Source organism: Ambystoma mexicanum, chromosome 12 (genome assembly GCF_040938575.1).
Source record: "Ambystoma mexicanum isolate Mex_15411 chromosome 12, UKY_AmexF1_1, whole genome shotgun sequence".
In the NCBI taxonomy this organism is placed as follows: domain Eukaryota; kingdom Metazoa; phylum Chordata; class Amphibia; order Caudata; family Ambystomatidae; genus Ambystoma; species Ambystoma mexicanum.
The window spans coordinates 1,245,646,640-1,245,666,310 of record NC_090936.1 but is presented as its reverse complement, the minus strand read 5'-3'; positions in this window follow the sequence as shown (position 1 = coordinate 1,245,666,310).

Sequence of the window (19,671 nt, the reverse complement as noted above, 5' to 3'; positions counted from 1 at the left end):
GCAGAACGGACGACGGCGGTGGTGAAGTGTCCGCCCTGCAGACTGGACGACGGCAGTGGTGAAGTGTCCGGCCTGCAGACCAGACTACGGTGGTGGTCAAGTGTCCGGCCTGCAGACCGGACGACGGCAATGGTGAAGTGTCCCGCCTGTAGACCGGACGACGGCAGCGGTGAAGTGTTCGGCCTGCAGACCAGAAGTCGGCTGTGGTGTAGTGTCCGGCCTGCAGACCAGATGACGGAGGTGGTGAAGGGTTCAGCCTGAAGACCGGACGATGGTGGTGGTGAATTGTCCAGACTGCAGACCGGACGATGGCGGTGGTGAAGTGTTCGGCCTGCAGAACGGACGACAGTGGTGGTGAAGTGTCCGGCCTGCAGAACGGACAACGGAGGTGGTGAAGTGTCCGACCTGCAGACCGGACGACGGCAGTGGTGAAGTGTCCAGCCTGCAGATCAGACGACGTCAGTGGTCAAGTGTCCGGCCTGCAGACCAGACGACGGCGATGGTGTACTGTCCCGCCTGTAGACCGGACGACGGTGGTGGTGAAGTGTCCGGCCTGCAGACCAGACGACGGCAGAGGTGAAGTGCCTGGCCTGCAGACCAGACTTCGCGGTGGTCAAGTGTCCAGCCTGCAGACCGGACGACGGCGATGGTGAAATGTCCCGCCTGTAGACCGGACGACGGTGGCGGTGAAGTGTTCGGCCTGCAGACCGGAAGTCGGCTGTGGTGAAGTGTCCGGCCTGCAGACCAGATGACGGAGGTTGTGAAGTGTTCGGCCTGAAGACCGGACGATGGTGGTGGTGAATTGTCCAGACTGCAGACCGGACGATGGCGGTGGTGAAGTGTTCGGCCTGCAGAACGGACGACGGTGGTGGTGAAGTGTCCAGCCTGCAGACCGGAAGTAGGCTGTGGTGAAGTGTCCGGACTGCAGATTGGACGACGGCAGTGGTGAAGCGTTTGGCCTGCAGACCGTACGACGGTGGTGGTGAAGTTTCCGGCCTGCAGACCAGACGATGGCGGTAGTGAAGTGTCCGGCCTGTAGACTGGAAGTCGGGGGTGGTGAAGTGTCCAGTTTATAGACTGGACGACGGCGGTTTGATCCCTGAGGTTGCCTTTAATTCATAAATTCAAAGAAGACTTTCTATGTTTCTCATTGTAGCTAGGGGGTACTGAGTCCACCCTTTGACAAAAGTGGGAATACTGTGTCCACCTGCGTGTCACCTCGATTTTAGCCCTGGACTGGAGGACGTGCTGTCTGTCACTGTGAATCACCATACTCTCACCCACTCTTGCTTGCGGTTTATATTACCCAGCAGCTGTGTATGGACGTCTATTGTGTGGAGGCCTGTTAGGCTGGGCGAACTTCCTGTCTGCTGAACCCGTGAGTCAAATCGAATACGGCACTTGCAAGATTGAGTGGCAGCCGAAATGTGAGTTTTGTGGGCAGACTCGAGTTTGGCGGACCAATTAGAACTGCTGAATCTCTTGGAAAGGTTTAGTGGGCCAATAATACCCTATCATCTTCAGGGAAGTTTGACGGTCCTAGAAGAGGCCTGTTGTGTGTGACGGAGGTGTCCACACGGACGTACGCACATAAATAATCAGACAAAGGGTATAATGCTCTGAAAGTGAAGCATGACTCTTTGTCAGGGCACTGCCTTGAGACTCCACCACAGTCCTCCTTTTTCATAACAACAAATCAAACAGTATAACATGACGTTAACAAACATAACCAGAGCCACAATGGCAGGTGTCATCCAGTCCTCACCAGCTTAATGTCACCCTTCTAGTGTATAGTCCTATAGGTAAGCGGACGACCTCGTGACTCCATCACTGTGTACCTTGGTGGTGACGGTGTTCCACCACTACTGCCCATGGCCTCTGCACGACTTGAGACCAGCTCCTCCTCTGCAGTCTCCGGTCCATCGCTCACATCGTCATTTCTGTCACTCCTTTCACCATCCGGTGGGACACCTGACTGCGAATCTTCTACAGGAGTCTCTTCCGCCACAGAAAACTTCTTCAAAAGGGATGTGTTGTGTGTCACAGTGGTGCCCCCATTGGACATAGTCACCATTGACCCATTCATGTCCACCACATGCTGGGGATTAGGTTCGTAGGTCAAAGCCAACTTCCCCACGGCGTTCCTTGACTTCACCAATGCAGCATCACCGATTGTTGACGATGCTCATGTAGTTTCCTTTGTACGTTTGTACGTTCTCTCTTTCAATTGCTCGATACCTTTCCTGATCATCCCTGCCATTGTCAATCATTCCTGTGCTCTGATTGCCACTTTCAGGAATTAGGCTGTGGGGACACCACTGAAGAAGAGCTTCGGCGGGGGCACTCCCGTCAAGCAATGTGAAGTGGTGCGGTATTCTATGAGGAATTGATATAAAACCCTTTTCAGGCTCAAGCCCTGTCCTTGAGCTATACGGAATACTTTGTTCAGGGTTCTCATTATGCTCTCTACTTCCCTGCTTGCCCAGGGCTATACTGGTGTTATTCTCCTGTGCCGTATCCTGAATTTCCGCATGACATCCGCAAACCCTTCACTCTGGAATGGAGCCCCTTTGACAGAACAGATAACTCCAGGCAGACCGTGGGTGGCAAATATCTTTCCATAACTGGAGCAACGTCTGCAAGGGACGTGGAAGGCATAAATTCCACTTCGGGTACCTGGACCACTGGTCCACAATGACGAGGAAGTGGTCATCACGGCTGGTAGATCCAAAATCAACATGCACCACTTGTCAGGGCATGCTCCCTCTCAGCATTGACTCAATGGCAGGCTCTTCACTCAAAGGTCCATGGAGTGTGAGGGTCTAGGAGTAAGAGAAGGACACAAAGGTGGCATGTCGATTGGCAAAGACTTTTATTGACAGCCAAACTGGGGCGGTTGTAGTAAATCCTAACTAGCCATACCACTAAGAAGCATTTCCCTGCCTCATCAAAACTAGCTAATGAAACTGTCTGTGTCAGGATGTCCAAAGTAAAGTGCACCATCCTGTGTCCAAATCCTAACCTATCCCTCACAAATTAAACTCAAAATAAAGTGAAATGGGAAACGTCTCTTTGACTGCTGACCTGTAGGCGACCGTGCACTTCAAAACTAAAGTTCCGAAAAGGTGTAGAAAAGCAAACACAAGTTCCACAAGACTCAAGGGCTTGTTTCCCTTTCCCTGGAGTCTTTCCAGCTTTATTGAACTTCGTACCTGTGTCTTTAACAGTTGAGACAAGTCTTTATCTTTACCAGATAAACCTGACTCCCAGGTCCTGCAACAAGGAAGAATGGTCTGGATACCTTGGCTAAGCTGGGTTGAGTGTTCCCGACTTCAAACCCCTCCTCTTGGCGTGTCCATCTGCCAAGTCGCACACTCAGTGTTTCTGGATTCACTGTTCTCTTTCTCTGCATTCGCTTCCACCTAGGGCCTTGGTTTTCTCTCCTGCCAAGGCCTCTTTTCCACAAGAAATAATGACGTTTACAGCTGGTACTTTCCCAAGAATGGGTTGAGCGGACCACGCAAACGTTGAATGCTCGCGCACACAGTTCCCCTTGATCTTCCGTTTGGTGCCTTTGACTTCTGAAGTAAACTTCACCAATGGCTCCCAACAAATCCTCCAATGGTTCCCATAGTCGCATTTATTAATTTATTTAATCTCAATCAGAAAACTGTCAATAACAATGTATTTTGGTTTCCTGAACAGTCAATCATCCTGTGATATAGCAGTTTCAGATTCTATGGTGGCAGATAATTCCTCCGCACGACCCTTTGATATTTCTAGATTTGGGGAAACATGGAAGAATATGTCAGAGGATCGGCAACTAATGAAGAAGCGTCTTCTGGGTTGCCTGTCAGTGGATGTTGTGTTCTGTAACAATCATCTATCACTACTGTTCCCTCCTCTTCCTCCTCCTCTTCCTCTCTCATTCCTGACTGTCTGTCTGCTATTCAGGCATGGTGCACTGCTAACGATCTTTGCCTTAATGCCAGTAAGACAGAGATCCTTCTCATTGCTAGCCCTGCTCCCTCTTTCCCACCCTGACTCTGGATGCCCTCCATGGGCCCCTTCCCATCACCCTCCTGTGAAGCAAAAACCCTTGGTTTCAGCTTCGATTCCTCTCTCTCCTTCTTGCCTCACATCACGGACCTTGCCAAGAAGGCCCACATTCAGCTTCACATCCCCAGAGGCATTCTCCCTTTCCTCACCTTCCCCCAGAAACTCAATGTCTCCAGAGCTCTGGGTCCTACCTAGGCTGGGCTACAGCAGCAGCCTCTTCCTAAATCTGCCTAACTCCTCCCTTCGCACCCTTCAACTAATCCAGAATAGGACTGCAAGACTTATCCTTGGCCTCAAGCCCAGGGACCGCATCTCCCAAGCCCTAAAATCTCTCCACTGGCTCCCGGTTGCTGTTAGGATCAAGTCGAAGACCCTCTGCATCATCCACAAGGATTTCTCGGGCCTGGGACCCTGCTACATCCAACTCTCTCTCCCTAAATACCTCCTGACTAGAGCCCTTTGGTTATCTAGCTTTAACAATGTGCAGATCAGATGCTTTCCAAGTAAAGAGTGTGGGGAGGGGGGTAGATCTCTCTCCTCCACAGGTGCCTCCCTCTGTAACAGCCTCCCTGCCTCTCTCAGACTTGTGCCGGATCTCCTTCAGTTCCAGAAGCTTGTCAAGACCTTCCATTTCTCTTCTTCCTTCCCTCTCCCCCTGCCCTGCTAATGTCCCTGCCTGCCCAGACTAGCTGCCTGGTTCTCTCAGAGTCTCACAGGTCAGTAGGACCCCTAGTCCAGTCTACCCCTGCACTTGGTCCCCCCTGACGACCCCCCATCCTGCACTTGCCCTTCCGGGCCGCTGCCCCCCACACTAGGCTGGCTGGGCCTGCACGTTTGTAGCCCTTCCAGCCCCTTACCTCGCACTTAGCTTGTGGACCTTCCTTCCCGTGCACTCTCTGCTTTCCCCAGGCTCTCTCCACCTGGCCTCCCCTGGTACTTGTTTTCTCACAGGCCCTTGCACTCTGACTAGCACTTCACCTATCCCCTCTGCCCTGCACTTCTTGTTACTGCACTTGCAGAATCCATATTTCACAAGGCTTAGTAGTATTATTTTAGTTTTGTCCTCCCTGTTCCCCGCCCTCTTGTCTTGTTGCGCTTTAGAAACACATTGTGTATAGGCGCATTATAAATACCCAATAAATACAAATAAAAATACAATTTCCATGGCTTGTGGGTCCTATTTAGTTCACATTCTGACTACTGCAGATCAAACAACAGTTGCTCACGAATGACATCAGTTTGAAAAGTTATGTGATTTGTTAGTGGTGTAGTCTGAGCTTTCCTGTTCTTCCTGGAGTTCTAATAGATTTAAAAAAGTGTTATTTATTTTCCACTTCCAAAATATCAACTGTACAATCTAATACCAAGGACCAAATGTCCAAATAACGACTTTGAACACTTTTTGAAATCCTGAATCATGTTTACCCTGGGTTCCCAAGTGAGTTTTGATGCAGTCCACATCTATAACAGAGCAATTAAATGGCTAAAGCAAAAGTATAGACTATGGACAAAACATCATGAGGTCCAAAAACATCTAAAACCAAAATCAAGATATAATGTCCAATCTAATAAAACAAGGATTCAAGAGCAAACTGCTGAACCTTAGATACAAGAAATACAACACATGCCCCTGCTCAAGCAAGTGGTGTGTCGGAACACGACTGGGTCCACTTTCTACAAGACAAATCTAGTGCAAACGTAGGGAGGGCACTTATAAGATGGGAAACAGTCACTGTGGGATGACGCTTCGATAAGAAGGAGATAGTCACGGCTTTTAGGAAACGAAACAACTCTAGAGCTAGGGGCCTGGATGGAATAACAAACAGGGTTATGAAAATCAAACGTGATCTAAGGGTGGAGATTCTGTGTAAACTCTTTAAACATATAGGAAAAACTGACATGTGTCCTGCGTCATGGCATAATGCTATTATAATCCCGATTTTCAAAACGGCAGAGAGAGGATTGAAGAGACGGAAGGAGCCAGTATATCCCTGCTGAAGACTGTCAAACAGGAATTTTGTGAATTCTCAGTACTACCGATGATTGAATTCTGTAGAGCAAAGACTTCTACAATGATGCTATATGGGTGGGAATTATTAAGTACTAACAACAGAAAATCTTTTGATAGAATGGAGGGTGAGAACTTGAAAAGTGTTCTGAGTCTCCCACGCTTGGTACCAGTAAGTGTCATTTATTTGAAATTGGGTCTGATTTCATGGTGGGTGCAAATGATGAAGCGGATGCCATCACTCGTCTTCAAACCCACACCGATTATTATCTGTACAACATGGTGTTCAAAAAGCAGAATCCATGTCTATGTAAATTCAAAAAGAAATGTGTGAGTTGTTTATGGATCAGCTTGGCATCAGCAACATTATCACCGAAAGCTCATTTAAGGGAAAGATAAGGAGCTGGGATACCATCACTTATATGCAGGATCTGTCTAGGCTAAAACTGTAGAAAGGAAGAGAGATAGAATATATAGCAAGCCGTGAGGAAAAATTGTATATACAAACTTTCCCATCAGCCAAATATAGAAATTGATACCTCAAATTTAGACTTAATTGTCTTCCAACGTTGGAACTTATTGGACCCAAATTAGGAATTATGAAAGATCTAAGAAACTGTAGACTATGTGGCGAGGAGCTGGAATCTTTGAAACACTTGGTATTGCGCTGCCCGAGATGACGCCTGAGAGGATTGCCCATGTTAGTATCTTTATAAACTCCCCATCCTCAGTAATATCATCGGAATTCTGATACAAGCTAATGTCATCCAACCATCTATCACTTATGTTGGCTCTAGTTATATTTCTGATAACTTTTGCTAAGATGGAAGGGGTAATGTCTGAAGCTCAGCTGGAGGTGCCAAGACATGGTATTATTTTGAATCATTGCTGTGTGATTTAATGTTTTAAGCATTGTGAGAAATGTAGACAGATATAGGAATATTGTGTTATTCCTCCTTGTCTTTCTTTTCTTCTCTTTTCAGATGAAAGATGATATGCAGAGATTTTCTTTTTCCTTCTTTTCTTTTTTTTCTTTCTTGCTCTAATGTAAAAGTGCTCTGTGAAAAAAAACCATTTGATTTAAATTTAAAAAACGAAATAACGGTACATTCACAATAATTTGTAAACAAAAGTAAATTGAATGTTTGGCATCTTTCCTCCTTCTGTTGGTTGACAGTCCAGAACAGGAGTGTTTAAATCCATGTGCAATCCAACTTATGAGGAATATTTAATGACAAAGTATTTGTCATTTCAATAGTATTTCTCGCATTTAATTTTAATATACTGAACTCGTGTACCCAACACCAGGCCCTTTAAGACGAGATAGCAATACTTTCAGATGGATGGAGATGCAGAATATACTCAAACAAACCGACTGACTCAGGTAGTTGGCAAAGTACGTCTGTTTTAATATCAAATATCAAAAACAGGGAGTTACAACGAACATCAACGAACATCTGCTCGATCTCACTCAACTAATTTTATAAAATATACAACATTTATAGTAAAAACTCATCATTATTCACGTCAATCTACGTGACAAACTACAAAAACCTACTTGGGGAAGTGATTGGCTTAACAGGAACATACTTGTTGGTAAGGTGATTGGGTCTCTAACATCAGGTGCGGCAACTAAGCCCTCCTCTAGTGCAAGTCTCTACGAACGTCATCAAATACACAACGTCCCATTGGTTATACAAACTATAGGGCTCCTTATTACGTGTCCCTCTACAATTGGTTGGCACCCTTACACCCCGCTGTACTATTCCACACACACTAGCAGCATGCAGGCTGGCATCAAGGTGCTGGTGGGCTGGTCATAACCATAGTATAGAGTAGGAGCTAAGTAACCCCACCTCAACCACCTCCCCCATATTGCCTATATGTTGGGAACCAGAGTATGAGACACGTGCAGTACCAGTAAAAATACTGATACCGAAGAGAATCCTGGAGGCAAGGTTCCCATTGAGGAAACCATACCTGCATACAAGACAGTATGATGGACATTTGAATTAAATTCCAGAAGAAGCAGGACCAATGAATGGCAAAGAAGAATGGTGACGTCACGCAAAGCCGAGCTGACGTACATAGAAGAGATGCAGAGACAAGAGAATGCAGATTTTCTATAAGGCATCAAGAAGGTATCGAAGATAAGTGACATCTAGGGATCAAGATGAAGAAGCTTATGCCACAGAACTGATGAAGATATCAAGTCTTTTTTACACATGTACAGATGCAAGGAAACGCAAGCAGATGAAGTATTCTTGAGTATAGCTTTATAGTGAATAGATTGCGGCATGCCCCAATTTATACATACATATATTAAAGTGAGTAAAGAATAGATGTTTCCACTATGTGTTATGGCAGAGTTAGACCAGGGAAAGAAGGTCTCTTTTTCCAGTGTGTCGCAGTTAAAAAACAAGTGAATTACAAAGTGAAACTCAGAAAGGCGAGACTGGATGAGCCATGGAGCCAAGGACGTATCAGGGTGGGGTGAGCAGACATTGCATATAAATCGTGTAAAAGAACGAAACTCCTGTTCAGGAGGCATGAACAAAAACAAGGAAGACGTCAGATGGCTATTAGAAAATAGTATTTTAAATACATTAGGGTGCGATTTTGAGGTCTTCAGTCACGTGGAAAGATGAAGTTGGACGAACACGATGGTCACACCTACGCATGAGGGCAGAGCATGCCTTCACTCCCCTGAATTTTCCAGAGCAAAAGAACACTCACAAGGACAGGTTCAAAGCCTTAATTGACAGCAGACCACTGAGGTGATGATAGATGAATATGCTAATTGGTGGGAAGCTATGGTTGAAGACTAGTTCACCAGCACCTGGAAGTCCAGTCTGCGTGCTGCTAACGTAGGTGGAAAAGTACTGACAGAGGTTAGAGTGCCAACCAATGGTAGGGGGCTGCTTGATTAAGTGCCCTATAGTTTGTGTCGCTAATGGGGCGTTGTGTATTTAGTGACATTTATAGTGACCTGTTTTCGGGGAGGGCTTAGTTGCCCCAACTGATGTTAAGAAACCTATCACTTTTCTTCACTCGTTTAGACACGTATGGATCGTATATTTAGAGGTACCTTAAGGACCCATCACAATTGCCACTAGGTTATTGTAGTTTGCCACATAGGATGACGTTAGTAATATGTAGGTTAACATCATCAATGAGGATTCTTTGCTAACATGCATTGAGAGATCATACGCTGAGACATCCGTTGATATCTGTTGTACTCACTGTTTTACATAATTGATACTAAAACAGTTATCCTTTTGCCAACTACCTGAGTCATTTCGATTATTGATGTTTCAGTAACTTCTGCATCCCCATTCATCTCAAGGGTTTTGCTACCTCTTCTTAAAAGGGTGGAAGCCTCCAGTTCAATAGCTTCCCACCTCATTAGCCTGTCATCATCACTCTTGCCGTCTGCCAGTCAATTAGCCCTTTGATCATTGGCCTTGGAAATATTCTCTCTGCCTCAGAATAAAAGGGATTAGAGGCATACTCTGTCTCTTGGTTTCGATACAGCTCAACTCAATAAGTATTTTCATCCATACACGTAACTAGAGACCATGGGCCTCATTACGACCCCGGCGCTAAACCATGGTGCTATTAGCACCATGGTCCATGCCGGGTTCCGCCATGGTGAATGGCGGAATTACCGCCCCATTCCAAGGTTGGTGGGGCGGTAATTCCCCATTCACCATGGGCCCTTCCCCATTCCCATTTTTGCCCCATAGGGCTCAATGGGAATGGGGAAGGCGCTAAGTACGGGGCCGCAAATTGCGGCACCGTACTTAGCACCAAGGTCCCTTTGCGGGTTGGATTTTAACGCCTGCAAAAAGCAGGCGTTAAAATCGCCAACCCGCAGAGGGACCTTGTAATCAGGCGTTAAGGGGTTAACGGCGCCGCCACCTTTTGCGGTGCAGTTAACCCCTTAACGCCAGGGTTGTAATGAGGCCCCATGTTTCAGAGCTTTTCGGTATTTGAAATACTATTAAATCATGAACCGCGGACGTCTTCAATGTTCTTGCTCCTCACCTCAAACAGGAGTTTGTTCTTTTCACACATTTTGTAGCTGCTGAATGAACATCCAAGGTTACTGTGGCCCTGACTTCCCGGTACTGGGCCAGTCAAGCTCTTCTTGAATCTATCTCCGGTATTAAGTCGTTTTCCAACTGTGCCACACTGAAAAAGCCTGTCTTGTTACTTGGGCCAAACTCTGCTAAAGTGCATTGTGGAACATCCATAGTCTATACATTCTTATGCATATACGTTGGCACATTGCCTCAATCAATTCACTACGTAGCCAGCCTTTAAGAATACTTGATCTACTTGCGTTACTGGATCTGTACAATTGTAAAATGACTTGACGTTTTCTTCATCGTTTCTGTAGCATCAGCTTCTTCATCTGAAGCCCGAAATGTTGCTCGTCTTTAACACCTCCTCCTTAGATCTTCATAGAATGCTCACATTCTTCAGCCTGTTGTCTCTTCTGTAGATGCTTCAGCTCTGCTTCGCATGATGTCATCAATCTTCTCTTTCGTTCATTTTTCACACTTCTTCTGGGATTTCATTCAAATGGCTGTCATATTGTCGGGATTGTATATACCGCTTTCTCCAAGGGTATCTTTCTTGCAGGATTCTTTCCTGTATAGGTACCCTCACTGGTACTGCACGTGTCTCACACTCTGGCTCCCAACATATAGGCATCTAGGGGGGTACTGTGCTTATCATTTGTTAGGTTTTGATGAAGATTGGGAATATTCTTGATATATATATCATAGCCATGTGCACGGTGTGAAGAATCCTACAGACTCCTCACTGAAACCCTGACTAAAGTATCCTCCCAGGTGGCCAGGAGGAGGCAGAGGCTTCCTTATCCCAGCCCTGCGGGAGGTGTACTGCAGGTGGCCAGGGGAGAGCAGACACTTCTTGATCCCGACCCTGGGGGTGGTGTACTGCAGGTGGCCATGGGAAGGCAGACGCTTCCTGATCCCAGCCCTGCAGGTGGTGTACTGCAGGTGGCCAGGGGAAGGCACATGCTTCCTGATCCCAGCCATGGGGGTGGTGTACTGCAGGTGGCCAGGGGAAGGCAGAACCTTCCTGATCCCGACCCTGGGGGTGGTGTACTGCAGGTGGCCATGGGAAGGCAGACGCTTCCTGATCCCAGCCCTGCAGGTGGTGTACTGCAGGTGGCCAGGGGAAGGCACATGCTTCCTGATCCCAGCCATGGGGGTGGTGTACTGCAGGTGGCCAGGGGAAGGCAGAAGCTTCCTGATCCCAACCTTGTGGGTGGTGTACTGCAGGTGGCCAGGGGAAGGCACATGCTTCCTGATCCCAGCCATGGGGGTGGTGTACTGCAGGTGGTCAGGGGAAGGCAGATGTTTCCTGATCCCAGCCCTGGGGGTGGTGTACTGCAGGTGGCCAGGGGAAGGCAGACGCTTCCTGATCCCAGCCCTGGGGGTGATGTACTGCAGGTGGCCAAGAGAGGGCAGACGCTTCCTGATCCCAACCCTGGGGGTGGTGTACTGCAGGTGGCCAGGGGAAGGCAGACGCTTCCTGATCCCAGCCCTGCAGGTGGTGTACTGCAGGTGGCCAGGGGAAGGCACATGCTTCCTGATCCCAGCCATGGGGGTGGTGTACTGCAGGTGGCCAGGGGAAGGCAGAAGCTTCCTGATCCCAACCTTGTGGGTGGTGTACTGCAGGTGGCCAGGGGAAGGCACATGCTTCCTGATCCCAGCCATGGGGGTGGTGTACTGCAGGTGGTCAGGGGAAGGCAGATGTTTCCTGATCCCAGCCCTGGGGGTGGTGTACTGCAGGTGGCCAGGGGAAGGCAGACTCTTCCTGATCCCAGCCCTGGGGGTGATGTACTGCAGGTGGCCAAGAGAGGACAGACGCTTCCTGATCCCAACCCTGGGGGTGGTGTACTGCAGGTGGCCAGGGGAAGGCAGACGCTTCCTGATCCCAGCCCTGGGGGTGATGTACTGCAGGTGGCCAGGGGAGAGCAGACACTTCTTGATCCCAACCCTGGGGGTGGTGTACTGCAGGTGGCCAGGAGAGGGCAGATGCTTCCTGATCCCAGCCCTGCGGGTGGTGTACTGCAGGTGGTCAGGGGAAGGCAGATGTTTCCTGATCCCAGCCCTGGGGGTGGTGTACTGCAGGTGGCCAGTAGAGGGCAGACGCTTCCTGATCCCAACCCAGGGGTGGTGTACTGCAGGTGGCCAGGAGAGGGCAGACGCTTCCTGATCCCAGCCCTGCGGGTGGTGTACTGCAGGTGGCCAGGGGAAGGCATAAGCTTCCTGATCCCGACCCTGGGGGTGGTGTACTGCAGGTGGCCAAGGGAAGGCATAAGCTTCCTGATCCCGACCCTGGGGGTGGTGTACTGCAGGTGGCCAAGGGAAGGCAGACGCTTCCTGATCCCGACCCTGGGGGTGGTGGACTGCAGGTGGCCAGGGGAAGGCAGACGCTTCCTGATCCCAGCCCTGGGGGTGGTGTACTGCAGGTGGCCAGGGGAGAGCAGACACTTCTTGATCCCAACCCTGGGGGTGGTGTACTGCAGGTGGCCAAGAGAAGGCAGACGCCTCCTGATCCCGACCCTGGGGGTGGTGTACTGCAGGTGGCCAGGGGAAGGCAGACGCTTCTTGATCCCAGCCCTGGGGGTGGTGTACTGCAGGTGGCCAGGGGAGAGCAGACACTTCTTGATCCCAGCCCTGCGGGTGGTGTACTGCAGGTGGCCATGGGAAGGCAGACGCATCCTGATCCCGACCCTGGGGGTGGTGTACTACAGGTGGCCATGGGAAGGCAGACACATCCTGATCCCAACTGTGGGGGTGGTGTAATGCAGGTGGCCAGGGGAAGGCACATGCTTCCTGATCCCAGCCATGGGGGTGGTGTACTGCAGGTGGCCAGGGGAAGGCACTTGCTTCCTGATCCCAGCCATGGGGGTGGTGTACTGCAGGTGGCCAGGGGAAGGCAGAAGCTTCCTGATCCCAGCCCTGCGGGTGGTGTACTGCAGGTGGCCAGGGGAAAGCAGAATCTTCCTGATCCCAGCCCTGGGGATGGTGTACTGCAGCTGGCCAGGGGAAGGCACACGCTTCCTGATCCCAGCCCTGGGGGTGGTGTACTGCAGGTGGCCAGGAGAGGGAAGACACTTCCTGATCCCAGCCCTGTGGGTGGTGTACTGCAGGTGGTCAGGGGAAGGCAGACGCTTTCTGATCCCAACCCTCTGGGTGGTATACTACAGGTGGCCAGGGGAAGGTAGATGGTTCCTGATCCCAGCCCTGCGGGTGGTCTACTGCAGGTGGCCAGGGGAAGGCAGAAGCTTCCTGATATCAACCCTGGGGGTGGAGGACTGCAGGTGGCGAGGGGAAAGCAGACACTTCCTGATCCCAGACCTGTGGGTGATGTACTGCACGTGCCCAGGGGAAGGCAGATGCTTTCTGATCCCAGCCCTGCGGGTGGTGTACTGCAGGTGGCCAGGAGAGTGCAGACGCTTCCTGATCCCAACCCAGGGGTGGTGTACTTCAGGTGGCCAGGAGAGGGCGGACGCTTCCTGATCCCAGCCCTGCGGGTGGTGTACTGCAGGTGGCCAGGGGAAGGCAGAAGCTTCCTGATCCCGACCCTGGGGGTGGTGTACTGCAGGTGGCAAAGGGAAGGCAGACGCTTCCTGATCCCGTCCCTGGGGGTGGTGTACTGCAGGTTGCCATGGGAAGACAGACAGATCCTGATCCCAGCCCTGCGGGTGGTGTACTACAGGTGTCCAGGGGAAGGCACATGCTTTCTGATCCCAGCCCTGGGAGTGGTGTACTGCAGGTGGCCAGGGGAAGGCAGAAGCTTCCTGATCCCAGCCCTGCGGGTGGTGTACTGCAGGTGGCCAGGGGAAAGCAGACGCTTCCTGATCCCAGCCTGGGGGTGGTGTACTGCAGGTGGCCAGGGGAAGGCAGATGCTTCCTGATCCCAGCCCTGCGGGTGGTGTACTGCAGGTGGCCAGGGGAAGGCAGACGCTTCCTGATCCCAGCCCTGTGGGTGGTATACTGCAGGTGGCCAGGGGGAGGCAGACGCTTTCTGATCCCAGCCCTGCGGGTGGTGTACTGCAGGTGGCCAGGGGAAGGCAGACGCTTCCTGATCCCAGCCCTGGGGGTGGTATACTGCAGGTGGCCAGGGGGAGGCAGACGCTACCTTATCCCAACCCCAGGGGTGGTGTACTGCAGGTGGCCAGGGGAAGGCAGACGCTTCCTGATCCCGACCCTGGGGGTGGTGTACTCCAGGTGGCCAGGGGAAGGCAGACGCTTCCTGATCCCGACCCTGGGGGTGGTGGGCTGCAGGTGGCCATGGGAAGGCAGAAGCTTCCTGATCCCAGCCCTGCGGGTGGTGTACTGCAGGTGTCCAGGGGAAGGCAGACACTTCCTGATCCTGACCCTGGGGCGGTGGACTGTAGGTGGAATGGGGAAGGCAGACGCTTCCTGATCCCAGCCCTGGGGGTGGTATACTGCAGGTAGCCAGGGGAAGGCAGACGCTTCCTGATCCCAGCCTGGGGGTGGTGTACTGCAGGTGGCCAGGGGAAGGCAGATGCTTCCTGATCCCAGCCCTGCGGGTGGTGTACTGCAGGTGGCCAGGGGAAGGCAGACGCTTCCTGATCCCAGCCCTGCGGGTGGGGTACTGCAGGTGGCCAGGGGAAGGCAGACGCTTCCTGATCCCAGCCCTGGGGGTGGTATACTGCAGGTGGCCAGGGGGAGGCAGATGCTACCTTATCCCAACCCCAGGGGTGGTGTACTGCAGGTGGCCAGGGGAAGGCAGACGCTTCCTGATCCCGACCCTGGGGGTGGTGGGCTGCAGGTGGCCATGGGAAGGCAGAAGCTTCCTGATCCCAGCCCTGCGGGTGGGGTACTGCAGGTGGCCAGGGGAAGGCAGACGCTTCCTGATCCCAGCCCTGGGGGTGGTATACTGCAGGTGGCCAGGGGGAGGCAGACGCTACCTTATCCCAACCCCAGGGGTGGTGTACTGCAGGTGGCAAGGGGAAGGCAGACGCTTCCTGATCCCAACCCTCGGGGTGGTGTACTCCAGGTGGCCAGGGGAAGGCAGACGCTTCCTGATCCCGACCCTGGGGGTGGTGGGCTGCAGGTGGCCATGGGAAGGCAGAAGCTTCCTGATCCCAGCCCTGCGGGTGGGGTACTGCAGGTGTCCAGGGGAAGGCAGACACTTCCTGATCCTGACCCTGGGGCGGTGGACTGTAGGTGGAATGGGGAAGGCAGACGCTTCCTGATCCCAGCCCTGGGGGTGGTATACTGCAGGTAGCCAGGGGAAGGCAGACGCTTCCTGATCCCAGCCTGGGGGTGGTGTACTGCAGGTGGCCAGGGGAAGGCAGATGCTTCCTGATCCCAGCCCTGCGGGTGGTGTACTGCAGGTGGCCAGGGGAAGGCAGACGCTTCCTGATCCCAGCCCTGCGGGTGGGGTACTGCAGGTGGCCAGGGGAAGGCAGACGCTTCCTGATCCCAGCCCTGGGGGTGGTATACTGCAGGTGGCCAGGGGGAGGCAAATGCTACCTTATCCCAACCCCAGGGGTGGTGTACTGCAGGTGGCCAGGGGAAGGCAGACGCTTCCTGATCCCGACCCTGAGGGTGGTGTACTGCAGGTGTCCAGGGGAAGGCAGACGCTTCCTCATCCCAGCCCTGCGGGTGGTGTACTGCAGGTGGCCAGGGGAAGGCAGACACTTCCTGATCCTGACCCTGGGGCGGTGGACTGTAGGTGGAATGGGGAAGGCAGACGCTTCCTGATCCCAGCCCTGGGGGTGGTATACTGCAGGTAGCCAGGGGAAGGCAGAGGCTTCCTGATCCCAGCCCTGGGGGTGGTGTACTGCAGGTAGCCAGGGGAAGGCAGAGGCTTCCTGATCCCAGCCCTGGGGGTGGTGTACTGCAGGTAGCCAGGGGAAGGCAGACGCTTCCTGATCCCAGCCCTGGGGGTGGTGTACTGCAGGTAGCCAGGGGAAGGCAGACGCTTCCTGATCCCAGCCCTGGGGGTGGTGTACTGCAGGTAGCCAGGGGAAGGCAGACGCTTCCTGATCCTAGCCCTGGGGGTGGTGTACTGCAGGTAGCCAGGGGAAGGCAGACGCTTCCTGATCCCAGCCCTGGGGGTGGTGTACTGCAGGTAGCCAGGGGAAGGCAGACGCTTCCTGATCCCAGCCCTGGGGGTGGTGTACTGCAGGTGGCCAGGGGAAGGCAGACGCTTCCTGATCCCAGCCCTGCGGGTGGGGTACTGCAGGTGGCCAGGGGAAGGCAGACGCTTCCTGATCCCAGCCCTGGGGGTGGTATACTGCAGGTGGCCAGGGGGAGGCAGATGCTACCTTATCCCAACCCCAGGGGTGGTGTACTGCAGGTGGCCAGGGGAAGGCAGACGCTTCCTGATCCCGACCCTGGGGGTGGTGTACTGCAGGTGTCCAGGGGAAGGCAGACGCTTCCTCATCCCAGCCCTGCGGGTGGTGTACTGCAGGTGGCCAGGGGAAGGCAGACACTTCCTGATCCTGACCCTGGGGCGGTGGACTGTAGGTGGAATGGGGAAGGCAGACGCTTCCTGATCCCAGCCCTGGGGGTGGTATACTGCAGGTAGCCAGGGGAAGGCAGACGCTTCCTGATCCCAGCCCTGGGGGTGGTGTACTGCAGGTAGCCAGGGGAAGGCAGACGCTTCCTGATCCCAGCCCTGGGGGTGGTATACTGCAGGTAGCCAGGGGAAGGCAGAGGCTTCCTGATCCCAGCCCTGGGGGTGGTGTACTGCAGGTAGCCAGGGGAAGGCAGACGCTTCCTGATCCCAGTCCTGGGGGTGGTGTACTGCTGGTGGCCAGGGGAAGACAGATGCTACCTTATCCCAACCCCAGGGATGGTGTACTGCAGGTGGCCAGGGGAAGGCAAACGCTTCCTGATCCCGACCCTGGGGGTGGTGTACTGCAGGTGTCCAGGGGAAGGCAGACGCTTCCTCATCCCAGCCCTGCGGGTGGTGTACTGCAGGTGGCCAGGGGAAGGCAGACACTTCCTGATCCTGACCCTGGGGCGGTGGACTGTAGGTGGAATGGGGAAGGCAGACGCTTCCTGATCCCAGCCCTGGGGGTGGTGTACTGCAGGTAGCCAGGGGAAGGCAGACGCTTCCTGATCCCAGCCCTGGGGGTGGTGTACTGCAGGTAGCCAGGGTAAGGCAGACGCTTCCTGATCCCAGCCCTGGGGGTGGTGTACTGCAGGTAGCCAGGGGAAGGCAGACGCTTCCTGATCCCAGCCCTGGGGGTGGTATACTGCAGGTAGCCAGGGGAAGGCAGACGCTTCCTGATCCCAGCCCTGGGGGTGGTGTACTGCAGGTAGCCAGGGGAAGGCAGACGCTTCCTGATCCCAGCCCTGGGGGTGGTGTACTGCAGGTGGCCAGGGGAAGGCAGACGCTTCCTGATCCCAGCCCTGCGGGTGGGGTACTGCAGGTGGCCAGGGGAAGGCAGACGCTTCCTGATCCCAGCCCTGGGGGTGGTATACTGCAGGTGGCCAGGGGGAGGCAGATGCTACCTTATCCCAACCCCAGGGGTGGTGTACTGCAGGTGGCCAGGGGAAGGCAGACGCTTCCTGATCCCGACCCTGGGGGTGGTGTACTGCAGGTGTCCAGGGGAAGGCAGACGCTTCCTCATCCCAGCCCTGCGGGTGGTGTACTGCAGGTGGCCAGGGGAAGGCAGACACTTCCTGATCCTGACCCTGGGGCGGTGGACTGTAGGTGGAATTGGGAAGGCAGACGCTTCCTGATCCCGACCCTGGGGGTGGTGTACTGCAGGTGTCCAGGGGAAGGCAGACGCTTCCTCATCCCAGCCCTGCGGGTGGTGTACTGCAGGTGGCCAGGGGAAGGCAGACACTTCCTGATCCTGACCCTGGGGCGGTGGACTGTAGGTGGAATGGGGAAGGCAGACGCTTCCTGATCCCAGCCCTGGGGGTGGTATACTGCAGGTAGCCAGGGGAAGGCAGACGCTTCCTGATCCCAGCCCTGGGGGTGGTGTACTGCAGGTAGCCAGGGGAAGGCAGACGCTTCCTGATCCCAGCCCTGGGGGTGGTATACTGCAGGTAGCCAGGGGAAGGCAGACGCTTCCTGATCCCAGCCCTGGGGGTGGTGTACTGCAGGTAGCCAGGGGAAGGCAGACGCTTCCTGATCCCAGCCCTGGGGGTGGTATACTGCAGGTAGCCAGGGGAAGGCAGACGCTTCCTGATCCCAGCCCTGGGGGTGGTATACTGCAGGTAGCCAGGGGAAGGCAGACGCTTCCTGATCCCAGCCCTGGGGGTGGTGTACTGCAGGTGGCCATGGGAAGGCAGAAGCTTCCTGATCCCAGCCCTGCGGGTGGTGTACTGCAGGTGTCCAGGGGAAGGCAGACACTTCCTGATCCTGACCCTGGGGCGGTGGACTGTAGGTGGAATGGGGAAGGCAGACGCTTCCTGATCCCAGCCCTGGGGGTGGTATACTGCAGGTAGCCAGGGGAAGGCAGACGCTTCCTGATCCCAGCCTGGGGGTGGTGTACTGCAGGTGGCCAGGGGAAGGCAGATGCTTCCTGATCCCAGCCCTGCGGGTGGTGTACTGCAGGTGGCCAGGGGAAGGCAGACGCTTCCTGATCCCAGCCCTGGGGGTGGTGTACTGCAGGTAGCCAGGGGAAGGCAGACGCTTCCTGATCCCAGCCCTGGGGGTGGTATACTGCAGGTAGCCAGGGGAAGGCAGACGCTTCCTGATCCCAGCCCTGGGGGTGGTGTACTGCAGGTAGCCAGGGGAAGGCAGACGCTTCCTGATCCCAGCCCTGGGGGTGGTGTACTGCAGGTGGCCAGGGGAAGGCAGACGCTTCCTGATCCCAGCCCTGCGGGTGGGGTACTGCAGGTGGCCAGGGGAAGGCAGACGCTTCCTGATCCCAGCCCTGGGGGTGGTATACTGCAGGTGGCCAGGGGAAGGCAGACGCTTCCTCATCCCAGCCCTGCGGGTGGTGTACTGCAGGTGGCCAGGGGAAGGCAGACGCTTCCTGATCCCGACCCTGGGGGTGGTGTACTGCAGGTGTCCAGGGGAAGGCAGACGCTTCCTCATCCCAGCCCTGCGGGTGGTGTACTGCAGGTGTCCAGGGGAAGGCAGACACTTCCTGATCCTGACCCTGGGGCGGTGGACTGTAGGTGGAATTGGGAAGGCAGACGCTTCCTGATCCCAGCCCTGGGGGTGGTATACTGCAGGTAGCCAGGGGAAGGCAGACGCTTCCTGATCCCAGCCCTGGGGGTGGTGTACTGCAGGTAGCCAGGGGAAGGCAGACGCTTCCTGATCCCAGCCCTGGGGGTGGTATACTGCAGGTAGCCAGGGGAAGGCAGAGGCTTCCTGATCCCAGCCCTGGGGGTGGTGTACTGCAGGTAGCCAGGGGAAGGCAGACGCTTCCTGATCCCAGCCCTGGGGGTGGTGTACTGCAGGTGTCCAGGGGAAGGCAGACGCTTCCTCATCCCAGCCCTGCGGGTGGTGTACTGCAGGTGGCCAGGGGAAGGCAGACGCTTCCTGATCCCGACCCTGGGGGTGGTGTACTGCAGGTGTCCAGGGGAAGGCAGACGCTTCCTCATCCCAGCCCT